Source organism: Tamandua tetradactyla, chromosome 6 (genome assembly GCF_023851605.1).
Source record: "Tamandua tetradactyla isolate mTamTet1 chromosome 6, mTamTet1.pri, whole genome shotgun sequence".
NCBI classification, from domain to species: Eukaryota; Metazoa; Chordata; class Mammalia; order Pilosa; family Myrmecophagidae; genus Tamandua; species Tamandua tetradactyla.
Window position 1 is genome coordinate 81,016,079 of NC_135332.1, and position 13,574 is coordinate 81,029,652.

General features: G+C 34.0%; 1 long non-coding RNA gene and 1 pseudogene across 4 annotated transcripts in view; one reads left to right on the forward strand and one right to left on the reverse strand.

The window, feature by feature from the left end:
• The window catches only part of LOC143688464 (uncharacterized), a 39,889-nt gene that overhangs the window by 13,867 nt on the left and 12,448 nt on the right, over positions 1–13,574 (reverse strand). Inside the window, exon 1 of one of the 4 annotated variants that reach the window (XR_013178096.1) lies at positions 4,391–4,518. The exons of 2 other annotated variants lie outside the window; for them this stretch is intronic. This is a non-coding gene — a long non-coding RNA (uncharacterized LOC143688464). Of the gene's footprint in view, positions 1–986; positions 1,668–4,390; positions 4,519–13,574 lie in introns of those variants that run through there. One more of the 4 variants, XR_013178094.1, reaches the window with a different exon arrangement.
• Positions 4,578–9,222, forward strand: LOC143685680 (transcription termination factor 1, mitochondrial pseudogene; annotated as a pseudogene).

A 13,574-nucleotide genomic window follows, 5' to 3' on the forward strand; every position in this document is an offset into this window, starting at 1 on the left:
GGCAAAAAAATACTAATGCTAGAAGACTAAATGCTTTCTCTTTCTAAGACCAGCAACATGTCCACTCTTCTTTTATTCAGCATTCTACTAGAGGTTCTAGCCAGTGCAAGCATGCAAGAAAAAAAAAGAAAAGTATCCGTGTTGGAAGGGAAGGAGAAAAAGTATCTTATTCACAGTCCACATGATCATCTATGTAGAAAATTCAATAAAATGTACAAAAGAGCTACTAGAAACAAGAAGTAAGCTTAGCAACATGATAGGATGTAAGATTGATGCACAAATATCAGTTGCATTTCTATATTCTAGTAATAAACTATTAAGAATTAAAATTTAAAATTAATAATACCCCTGTCAACCCTGAGGGACACCTAGGGCTTTATCTGAGTTTCTACAAAAGTTTCATGCACTAAGGTTACTTTCCAGAAACCTACAACCTCCAGGTGGCTTCCTGGGTCAGATAAATCCTGAAATCCAGAGGGGCCAGCTTCTCCAGAAACATCAACTAGTTCCATACCCCTATCCCATATTATCCACACCCCTTTCCAACATGAAAAAGTTAAAATGTGCATAGCCTGAATGCCACTAAAGATTAGTAGAAGGATCAAAGGAGAAGGAGTTATAGCAGAGAAGACAGGATTTAACAAATGAATATGACTGCAGAATCCCTATATTGGTATTTTTTTTAGTCTCCAGTGTCTTGGTGCAACTAGAAGGAAAAAAACTAAAATTATGTATCTATAACCCATATCAAACTCTGAAATCTATTCTATAACTATTTGTTACAATGTACTTTGAAATTTATTGCTTTTTTATATGTGTTATAGTTTACAATAAAAATGTCTAAAAAATAATGCCATTTACAGAAGTATCAATAACATGAAATATTCAGGGATAAATTGGACAAAAGGTGAAAAGAACTGTACTCTGAACACAAGAAAACATTGTTGAGAGAAAATAAAGAAGATTAAAAAATAGGAGAGATTTACCTTGTTCTTGAGTTGTAAGACTCAATATTATTAAAATGTCAGTTCTCTTCCAAATTGATCTGTAGATTGAACATAATCTCAATCCCAATCCCAGAAACTTTTTAGGTAGAAATTGACAAGATAGTTCTAAAACTCATATGGAAATACAAAGGACTGAAAATAACCAAAAGAACATTGAAAAAGAATAAATAAGTTGAAAGACTAAACCTACCTAATTTCAAGTAGTAGTATACAACCACTCTTGATTGGGTTACATCCTCAGGGAGATGATCTCATCACAAATTCAAACATACAGTATTGAATAGGGATTATATTCTGCCTATACAAAATGGGATTTTGATTAAAACATGGGTTTTCTAGGGGACATACATCCTTTCAAACCAGCACAGGAAATAACTCTATTAATAGTTAGGCTTAGCTTCTCCATCACAGAAATAAGTTTGATAAGAACAAGCCTCAAAATCAAGGGCTTCGCCTATTAACTTGAGTGTCCCTAATGTTTGAGAGTGTATCAAAGGTTTCCCAGGTGGGAAAGTTTAATAATTCCATATTTTTTCTCCAGCTCTCAAGGGACTTTGCCACTGATTTTTAATTATTTGCCCAGTGTACTCTGGGAAGTGTCTGGGTATAGCATTAATTTTGTCTGGTTTTAATATCACGGTAATACCAGCCTCATAGAAACAGTTGGAAAGTGTTTCCTCCTCTTCTTTCTATCTATCTATCTATCTATCTATCTATCATCTATCTATCTATCTATCTATCATCTATCTATCTTATTTATTTATTTTAATGCTAAGAAGGTGTGGGTTATATTTCTTCTCTATGCGTTCCGTATAGTTCACCATTAAAATCATCTGGAACTGGGATCCTCTTTGCTTGTTATTATTGTTATTAATTCTATCACTTTATTTGTTTTAGGTATATTCAGATTTTCTGTTTCTCCTTTTTGGGGAGTGTGGGAGGCTTCTTTTCTATCATTGTGAAAAATAACATATATACAAAAAGCAATACATTTCAAAGCACACACAACAGCTAGTTACATGACTAAATTTAGAGTTTGGTATGGATTACAGTTCCACAATTTTAGGTTTTTCCTTCTAACTGCTCCAAGACACTGGAAACTAAAAGAATTATCAATATAATGCAGCAGTCATACTCATTTGTTAAATCCTACCTTCTCTGTTATAACTCTACCTTCTCCTTTGATCTTTCTCCTGATCTTCAATGGTATTTGGGCTAATACCATTCTAATTTTTTCTTGTTCGAAAGGACTGTCCCTAATATGGAATAGGGGAATGGAACTAGTTGATGTTCTGGAGAGCCTGGTCCCTCTGGGTTTCAGGACCTATCTGGCCTAGGAACGCATCTGAAGGCTGTAGGTTTCTGGAAAGTAATCATAACTGCTATAGAATCTCAGATAAAGTTCTAGGTGTCCTTTAGGGTTGACAGGAATGGTTTTGTTGTGGTTTGGCAAACAATGATAAATAACAATATCTAGTTGACGATTACGAAAGAGTAGCCCCCACAGTAGCCTTTCAACTCTATTTGAACTCTCTCAACCAGTGACCCCTTATATATTACAATTCTTTTCCCCCTTTGGTCAGGATGGCATTGCTGATCTCATGGTACCGGTGCCAGGCTCATCCCTGGGAATCCTATCCCATGTTGCCAAGGAAACCTTCACCATTGGATGCCATGTCTGTTTCTTCTTGAATCAGTTTTAGTAATCTGTGTTATTTTACAAATTTGTTCATTTCCTTGGAGGTATCTAATTTTTTGACATACAGTTAGTCAGAATATTCCCTTATATTTCTTTCTATTTCTGTAAGGTTACTAGTGATGCCCCCCTTTTCAGCCCTGATTTTAGCAATTTGTGTCTTCTCTTTTTTCTTGGTCAGTCTGGTGAAAGGATTTCAATTTGGTTGATTTATGGTTTTGTTGATATTTACTATTGCTTTTCTATTCCCTATTTCATTAATTTCCCTTCCAATCTTTATTATTTCCTTTCTTCTGTTTGCATTGGGATTAGTTTGCTCTTCTTTTTCTAGTTTCTTAAATTAGTAATTTAGGTTATAGATTTGAGACCTCCCTCTTAAAATATAGATATTCACTGCCATAATTTCCCCCTTAGGTGGTGCTTTAGTAGTATCTCATAAGTTTTGTATGCTACATTTTAATTTTCATTTATATTAAAGTGATTTCTAATTTCCCTGGCGATTTCTTCTTTGATTGGTTAGAAATTCACAAAAATTTCCTAATTTCATTCTGCTGAGGTAAGACAATATATTTGTATGAATTTAACCTTTATTATTTTTTCTTTTTTCATTCCTTCTTTTAATTAGAGAACTTTTGTAGGTTTATAGAAAAATAGTATGGAAAATACAGAGTTCCCATATACTCCCCCATTATTAACATGTTGCATTAATGTGGTAGATTTGTTATAACTGATGAGAGAATATAATTGTATTTATACTTTTCACTGTGGTCCATGGTTTATCTAAGGGTTATATAAGGGTTTGCTCTTTGTGTTTAGAAGTTCTATTGTTTATTTTTATATTTTTATTCTAGGAATATATATACAACATAAATTTCCCTTTTAACTACATTCAAATATATAATTCATTGCTATTTATTACATTCATAATGTTGTGCTACCATTACCACTGTAAAATTTTACAATCAATCCAGATAGAAATTCTTTACAATTTATGCATTAACTTCCACTTTTCTACCCTCACTCTGGCCCCTGGTATTCTAGTTTCTGGCTTTATGAATTTGCTTTTTCTAATTACATCATATCAGTGAGATCACACAGTATTTGTCCTTTTGTATCTGGCTTATTTCACACAACATGATGTCTTCAAAGTTTATCCATGTTGTCACATATATCAGAGCTTCATTCCCCTTCACTGCTGAATAATATTCCATTGTATGTCTATACCATATTGTATTTATTTATTAATCATGTTCTAAGGCCAAGAAAATGTCCCAATTAAAACAAGTCAATAGAAATGTACAATCAAAGGCACCCAGAGAAAGATACCTTGGTTCAAGAGGGCCAATAGAACTGTAAACTAGCAACTCATTAAATTTCCCTTTTAAAAGTCATTCTATTTCTGGTATATTGCATTCCAGCAGCTAGTAAACTAGAACAATTTGATACCAATTTAACTTCAGTAGCATACACATACACTTTTCTTTTACCCTACTGTACCCCATCATTTTGTTGAAATTGTTACAAATTATTTCTTTATACATGGTCAAAAGCCTAGATTTATCATTGCTTTTTATGCATTTGTATTTTCACATCTGTAAGAATTAAAAAATGGATTTACATGAAAAAAGCACAATATAACAATACTTACATTTACAATTATCCATATAGAAAAATTGTAAATTTTTACCTTTACTGGCATATTCATTCCTTGTTTATGCCATTTTGAACAACTTTCTAGTGTCCTTTCCTTTCAGTCTGGAGAATTCCCTCTAATATTACCTGTAGGCAAAGTCCAGTGATTAAGAACTCCCTTAATTTTAGTTTTACCTGGGAATGTCTTAATCTTGCCCTCATTTTTGAAATGCTCACCGAATATGAAATTCTTGGTTGGCAGTTGTTTTCTTTCAGCACTTTAAATATTTCATCCCATTGCTTTCTTGCCTCCATGGGTACTTTTTTTTTTTTTTTTCTTACTATATGAACATTTTTTTTTTATATCACATAGTTGTATATTCATCATCATGATCATTTGTTAGAACATTTGCATCAATTCAGGAAAAGAAATAAAAAGAAAACAAAATAATTCATACATACCATACCTCTTACCCCTCCCTCTCAGTGATCACTAGCATTTCAATATACTACAGTTATTTTAACATTTGCTCCCCCTATTTATTTATGTTTAATCCATATGTTTTATTCATCTATCCATAAATTACATAAAAGAAGCATCAGACACAAGGTTTTCACAATCACGCATTCACATTGTGAAAGCTATATCATTATACAATCATCTTCAAGAAACATGGCTACTGGAACACAGCTCTACAATTTCAGGCAGTTCCCTGTAGCCTCTCTGTTACACCTTAGCTAAAGAAGGTGATGTCTATTTAATATGTAAGAATAACCTGCAAACTGTTTCTCTGCCTTCAGGACAGATGAAGGTGGGGTGGGAGGTCTGACCTGAGACAGATTTTCAGGCTTCCACCTGGTTTCAATTCTCAGACCATGCAGCTCCCAATAAAGAAAAAAAAAGTGACAGGTTTATTTTATGGCTTATCCTGGGGAATGTGCCCTTTAGAAGAGTGTTTATTCTGCATTTGTTGAGTGAGCATTCTCTTCATATTTCTTAGGTCTAAAGGTTTATAGTATTAAGTTGTCTATTTTCTGCCCAGTTCTGTCCATTATTGAAAGTGGAGTATTGAAGTCTCCAACTATTATTGAATTGCCTCTTCCTATTTTCAGTCTTTACTTTATGTATTTTGGGACTCTGTTGTTAGATGCAGAAATGTTTATAATTGCTCTGTTTTTCTGGTGGATTGACCCTTTTATCTTTGTAGAAGGGTTCTTTTTCCCTAGTTTCAATTTTTGTCTTAATGCCTATTTTGTCTGACATTAGTTGGGCACTCCAGCTTTCTTCTGGTTATTGTTTACATGGTTATATTGTGTTTTGTCATTCAGAATTTTTTCATTTTTGAGTTGCTAAATTTACCAATTTTTTTTGGATTCTGCATTTTGAATAATAATTTGGCCTTTTCCATTTTAACATGATAACCAATTTTTCCCATGTTTCCTACTATTATTATTATTATATTTTCCATTTTTAACTTCATACCTTTGGCCCATTTGGTTTCTTTCTTTTGATGCTTGGGATAAGATGTCTATTCAACTTTGTTTTTCCTGATTGCCATTGTCTCAGCAGTTTATTGAATGTTCTGTTTTCATAGCTGATTTGAGCTACTACCTTTATCTTCCATTAAATTCTTACCTGTATATGTGTCCTGTCTCTTATTGCCTTTTTTATTACATTGCACTGTTTTTCTACTAATGCAACAAGATTTCAGTGTTTTATTGACCGAGGACTTATATTTTATTATATAACTATGCTAACCTCCCTTCATTTCTCCTGTTTTTCAGAATGTTTCCAGCTATTCTTGTGGGGTTCCCCCCCATATCAACATTATATCAATTTGCCAAGTTAAAACATTCTAGTACTACCAATACACATTCTAACAATATCTAAACCTATAGTATTTTTTCTAGGATCATAGCAAACTTATAAATTAATGTAGGTTGATTGGCATCTTTTTTGACACTAATTTCCTGCTCAAAAACATGGTATATCTTTGCATTTTTTCAAGTCTGCTTTTGTGACCTCAGAAGTATTTTTAGATTTTTAAAATACTTTTAATATGAAATTTTCAAACACATATAAAAATGGAATGATTTGATGAACTACAATTGACCTGTTATCTACCTCTAAAACTTGGCCATTTGTACCCATCCACCAATATTTTAAACAGACATTTTATGTTTTATTCAGAGGTATTTTAAAGATATCTTTATATTGTTGTGTATATTTCTCATTAAGCTCATTACTGGGCATTTTATCTAATTATTGGCTGTTTATATATATGGAAACAATTTATTTCTATTGATTTATTTTGTAACCTCCCCTTCCCCCTTTTTTTACATGGACAGGCTCTGGGCATTTCGGGTCTCTGGCATGGCAGGCAAGAATTCTGCCACTGAGCCACCTTTGCACCACTCAACTTTCTCTTATTTTTAAGATACCGGTCTTTGTTATTTCAAATTGTTGATTTTGAAAAAAGTGGTGAATCACCACCCTTCCAAGTCTTTGCAACTTCATAATGTTTCAACCAGATCTTGCCTATTCTAAAATTATAGGTATTAACTAGTGCAGCAAGCTACTAATCATGTTTCCAACAATATGATCGGGACCTAAAAACTATTGACCAACCTCTGTAATGGCGCAGCAAAGTTCCTTAGAATTCCTGTCCTACAAGGCTTTCTGTTAATACCTGAAAAATCTGAGCTATTTTCAGTTTTCTGCAAATATGTAAAGTTGCATGTGCATTTTCCAGGGTCTGTTCTTTCAGTGGACCTTAAAATCACTCCCTGGTGAGATGAGAAAGTAAGCACCATCTGCAGTACATAGGTACATTGGTCACAGGGATGTTTATTCCTGAGTCTTTCTGAAAGGATGCAAAGTCCCCTTTCCTTAAGACAAATAAGCCTTCTGAAAGGATTGAGCTCCCTGACCATTTTGGTACCAAGAAACTTTTTTTTATATAACTTTTTTTTAAATGTAAAATATAACATACATAAAAAAGCAATGAATTTCCATGTACATTTTAACAGGTAGTTATAGAACTGCTTGTTATGTAACTTGGTATGAGTTACAGTTCCACGATCTTTCATTTTTTCTTCTAGTTACTCCAAAACACTGGAGAAAAGAAATATCAATATAATGATTCAGTACTCATACTCATTTATTAAATTCTAACTTCTCTGTTATACTCCGCCTCTTTTTTTTGTGAAAAATAACATATATACAAAAAAGTAATAAAATTCAAAGTGCATCTCAACAGTTAGTTGTAGAACAGATTTCAGAGTTTGGTGTGGGTTACAGTTCTCCAATTTTAGATTTTTACTTTTAGCTGCTCTAAGGTACTGGAGACTAAAAATAAATATCAATATACTGATTCAGCACTCATACTCATTTGTTAAACCTGACCTTCTCTGTGTAACTCCACCAACACCTTTGATCTTTTTCCCACTTTTTAGGGTATTTGGGCTATGGATTCTAATTGTTTCATGTTGGAAGATGCTGTTGATGATATGGGGTGGTGGGTGGACCTAGTTGAGGTTCTGGAGAGGCTGGCCCCTCTGCATTTCAGGACTTATCTGGTCCAGAGACCCATCTAGAGGTTGTAGGTTTCTGCATAGTTACCCTAATGCATGGAACCTTTGTAGAATCTTATATAGTACTGTAGGTATTCTTTTGGATTGGAAGGAATGGTTTTGGTTGGGGTTTTGCAAGTTATAGTAAGTGGCAATGTCTGACTGAAGCTTGCATAAGAGTGACCTCCAGAGCCTCTGAACTCTATTTGAACTCTTTCAGCCACTGATACCTTATTTGTTACACTTCTTTTCCCTCTTTTGGTCAGGATGGCATGTTGATCTCGAGTGCTAGGGCCAGGCTCATCCCTGGGAAGGAAACCTCTTAAATAAAAGAAGTAATTTTCTCCTTGTTTCAAGATGTTGGATGACCTGATTTTCAGCAGAAATCCTCTTCACATCAATTTCTTTTAGATCTTACAGTGTAAAGTATGATAATACAGTTGGTGAGCTTTTCAAGAATGATGAGCTACTGAACAACTTATTATGGGAGTAGATATTGATATGGTGAAGAAAAGACAGCCTGGAGTTTTAAATAAGATGTTGACTAATTAACGGGACCTGAAGATATTCCTTTTGTCTGAGAAGATAGCAAACAAGGGATTGCTGACATCATATAAAGATATCCATGAGACTCACACACATGCCTGAAAGTCTTTCAGAACAGTGGGTTCTGTGGAGAAAGATCATGACATCAGACCTTGACATTGTAAATATTTTGAAACATTCTCCAGAATCTTTTTTTGTATCCAATATTAATCTAAAGTTAGAGAATAATATAAAATTCCTCTGTTCAGTTGGATTGATCTGTAAGTGTCTTTGTTGATTATTGACCAATCCCCTGCTTACCTTCTCCAACAGTCTTCATCTGAATAAACAAATGGTTGAAATTTTGCAAAAATAAAAATAAAAACCAATCCCTGGTGCTAAGTCAGGCCCTTAAAGAAACACATTAACTTTTCCAAGCCATTAGGGAACCATTTCAAATTCTTGAGTTCTTGTGAGCACTGATTAGATGTTTCTGGAACCACATTGTAGTATGAATAATAATTTTTTAGGTTCTTTCTAATGTAGCATCAGCATTGAAAAAATCTTTATTTTTCAAACTCTCAGAGGAATTACCAGTAACTTTTGACATTTTTCTGTGTTGACTGACCAAGTTGCTCTGTTACAGAGCAGTCAAAGATTTGGTGTTTGTACTCAATTTGGAAAATTCCATTTGATGTCTTTATCTCTACATGGCCTGTCTCTGAAATGGAATGAGTATTTTTCTGGGATGAATTATTTTCTGAATTGAAATAGGAGCTTTCTTTTGGAAGTACCTGCTCTTACTTACATAAATTAATTCTAGTGTATTAAAAAAAAATGGAAGTAGCATTCCTGCAGAGAAAAGCTTTCTCCCAGATTGCAATGTCTTAGTTTGCATTATACCTTTTAAATGGCAAACTCATCAGAATAGGAATAAATATATCTCATTAAAATATGATTTTGAAGAGAAGAGAACTGGGGATATAGTTTTTATATGAAGCATAATGATATCCTTGATTTCAGGTCATCCAAATTTGGCCAAGTTAAATGACAATAACTGTTCAAGGTAATAATGCCTACCTCACTGAATTCTTACAGAGATTCAAAGTGCTTAGACTGGCACCCAGGACATAATAACTTCTAGTGAGTGTTTGTTAAATAAATAAGATCTGAATACAGAGAAATTAACTTTCCTGAGATGTCAGAGTAGGTCAGAGAAAATGGAAATTCTTTAGTCTTCTCCCTCTCCACTCTCTCTTCTTGAATTAACTTCCTCTTTGCATATATAAATAGTTACTAACTTTAAACAACCTCTTTCATTTTAAAGATTCAACGATTCTCAGTCCAGCTAATTCTGCAATCAATTTAAGTTGAGCTCAGAACCTGACCTGGAGTAAGAATGTTGTGAAACCTCTGGCTTCATCTTTGCAGGTTGGAGGGAAGACTTTTGCTGCAGGTGATGTTTTCCTCACTTATATTTCTTTGGTAAATACATAGTCTACAAAAGACTTTTGTGAAATTTAATTGGTAAATTGGTAGAAGAATACAGAAGCTGCTTCTACCTGCCAGTTGAAAATGTAATGAAACTGTCTGTAGCTGTGTGTTGTACAAAACTTTGCATTCTCTGTAGTCCACCTAGAAAAGTGAGGGAATAACATTCAGCACACAGAGGAGTCACAGTAGTTTGATTCTGTTCAACAAACAATTATTGAGTACTTGCTATGATTAGGAACTGGGAAACAAAGGTAAGTAAGATTCCATTTCTGATGCCTACAGAGACTGTGATCTAGTTGGGAAAAGAGATCCACAGCAAGATATTTTCAGTGTAGAAGCTTACAACAGCAGATTTGAACAGGCAGAAGAAAGATTCAGTGTCCAGGACAATCAAAATTTTACAGTAAGAAGAATAGACAGAGAAAAGAATGGAGAGAAATTAAGCAGTGTCTCAAAGATTTGCATTAGAGCATGAGGCGCACAAATGTCACTGGTGTCCCAGAATAAGAAGAAAAGGGAAAAGGAGCAGAATGACTATTTGAGGAAATAACAGCCAAAAACTTACCAACTCTTATGACAGACATAAAAACACATGTCCAAGAAGTTCAACATACTCCAAACATAATAAATCATACTAGACTACTCTGACTTTACTAGTCAGAATTATCAAACAACAAAGTTAAAGACAGAATTCTGTCTTTAACAATGGGATATTTCATGTCCACTAGAATTTCTCCTATTAAAAAAAACAGAAAATTTCGAATGTAGGGGAGGATGTGGAGAAATAGGGACACTCATTCATTGCTGGTGGCAATTTAAAATGGTGCAACCATTGTAGAAGGCAGTTTGAAAGTTCCCCAGGAAGCAAAATTAGAATTACCATATGACCTATCAATCCTGTTGCTAGGTATATATCTAAAAGAATTGAAAGCAGGAATTCAAACAGATAATTACACCTCCGTGTTCTTAATGGCATTATTCACAATTGCCAAAAGATGTAAACAACCTATCTTTATCAACCCGTGAATTGATAAGCAAAATGTGGTATATACATAGAATAGTATATTATTTAGCTGTAAAAAGGAATGAAGTCCTGAAACATGTGAAAACATAGATGAATCTTGGGAACATTATATTGAGTGAAATGCACCTTACACAACAGGAAAAATATTGTATGATCTCACTGATATGGACTAACTACAATAACCTAACTCATAGAGTTAGATGCTAGAGTATCGGTTTCCAAGTACAGATAGTGGTAGGAAATGGGGAGCTGATGTTTAATTTGTACTGAAACTTTTTTAGGCTGATTGTAAAGGTTTGTAAATGAATAGTGGTTATGGTAGCACATTATTGTAAGGGTAATTAAGAGCATTGAATTATGTATATGAATGTGGTTGAAAAGGGGAGTTTTAGGTCATGTGTTGTTACTAGAATGAAAGTTAGAAGATGGTGTAACAGAGTGAACCCTTCTGTGGGTAGTGGACTGGGGTTAAAAGGACACATATAAACATCTTCTTTCACAAATTATAATATATGTAGAACATTTATAAATGGTGTTGCTAATACAGTGGTATATGGGAATATATACCTAATGTACACAATGGTCTATAGTTCATAGTAATATTTCAATTATCTTTCATCAGTTGTTAGAAAAGTATTGTACTAATGCAAAGTGTTAACTATATGGGGGTGTATGGGAATAGAGAGGGACTGAGAGATGACTAAAAGAAAAGAGCTCAATATGAAAAAAAAAAAGTGTGCTCCACTTGTCCCTATCTCAAATTATATTCCCCCCAAAATTTATATTTTTATTTCAGGCATTTTATTTCAGGTATTATTTACTGATTTCCTATTATAAAGGATGATAAAGTAGCTAACTTCTACTACATAAACCTCCTACTGTTATTTTCCTAATAATTTTTTTATTTCTTTTATTTTTCATAAATTTTGCAAAATTAAGGAATATGTTTATATTTCATTTGTTGTTCCAACAATAATAAGCTCTGTTGCTTTAAAGCTTACTTGACAAACCGGTATTGTGTTCTCTTTCCTTTTGCTTTCAGCTCTCACAATCTCCTTTCCATCTTACAGATTTTTCTTTTCATGTGTGGGCACCAGTAATCAAACTGGGCCTCCAGCATGGCAAGCGAAAATTCTGCCTGTTGAGCCACCATGGTCTGCCCTTAATTCTTTTATGTTATAGAGATTTAAACTTTTTGATACTTGTACTGGGTTGAATAGTGTACCCTCCTGCCCCCTAAAAAAATGCAGATCTACCCAGAGGCTCAGAATGTGATTTTATTTGGAAATATGTTCTTTGTGGGAAGTAATAACATTAAGATGATGTTATATTGGATAGATTAAGTGAGGAAAAGTGGTATTAAACAGTTCCCTACAGTTTGGTTGGTAAATTTTGTTCATGAATAAAAGAGGTGGACACAAGCCACAGTGACCTAACAAATCCAAAACGTCTGCTCGGGACGTGCCATGCACTTTTCTAAACAAGCTCAACATCAGGTAAACCACAGAGAATCGGTTCTCCCTAACAGTTGGTGCTAAGGTAGTTAATAATGATTAACATAGAAATCTTAGTGACATCAAGTAGAATCACTTATCAAATACCCCAGCATAGGAGGGGCAGCTTAAAATCTGAATGGTAACTCCATAGAGAAAGCCCCAGATAAAATCTTGTGTAGAAATGATTTCTTGTGTGCAGATGTGTAAAATAATTTTGAAGCTGTGCATTTTAAAGTTTTAAATGAAATAACTTCATGGAAAGACAAATAACAGATGAATCTAGAATTTCAGAAAGGTTTCAGTGGAAACTTTCCAGCATCTGTCGAAAGTCAGACCAAAAGGAGCATGTGAGATTAAAAAAAGAGAGAGAGACTATATCCATGGTAGCTATGAAAAGAAGAAATTATGGAAAATGAAATCGTTTTCTGTGGGGACTGATGACTGCACAATTTTGAATTCATGCTGTTTCCAAGATATTAAAACTAAATATAGTACATCTGCTCTACAGCATCAGAGATGATATATCACAGTGTGAGGTTTCATGATGATTACGTGTACTCAGCTGTGTTTTCTGGATATTGCTATTTCTTTGCTTTTTTTTCATTATCTGGGAGCAGAAAAGGCTGCGTTTAAGGAGCTAGTGGGGAAAAAAAAAGAAAATTTTGAAGCTATCCAAGTGACACAATAACAAAATGTGCAGCAAAGTAAAAATCACATATTGCAAAGTAAGCTGGTTTTCAGACCTAGGACTGATTATGTTGGTTGGATCACTCAGTACTCCAGGGTAGAACATCCAGGGGTTGATGGGTAGTCCAAATTGCTCACACAACAGTTCAGCCATATGGTATCATTTCTGCTTGTTTTAGGAGAAGCTGGTAACATGGACCCTTATTCTGAGTTAGAGCATTACAGTAAAACCAGACAGGGAAGGGAAGGAAGATATTACAGGCATATAACACTCAAGGAGACAGTGAATGGCAAAAGATTACATGATATTACTAAAATTCATTACTATTCTGTGCCATGAAACTATCAACCACCCAAAATATGGGTTGCAGAAACATTTTAAAAATAAATGTTTCTTCTTGCTCTATGATTAAAAAAATGAAAAACAACAGAATTTTTTT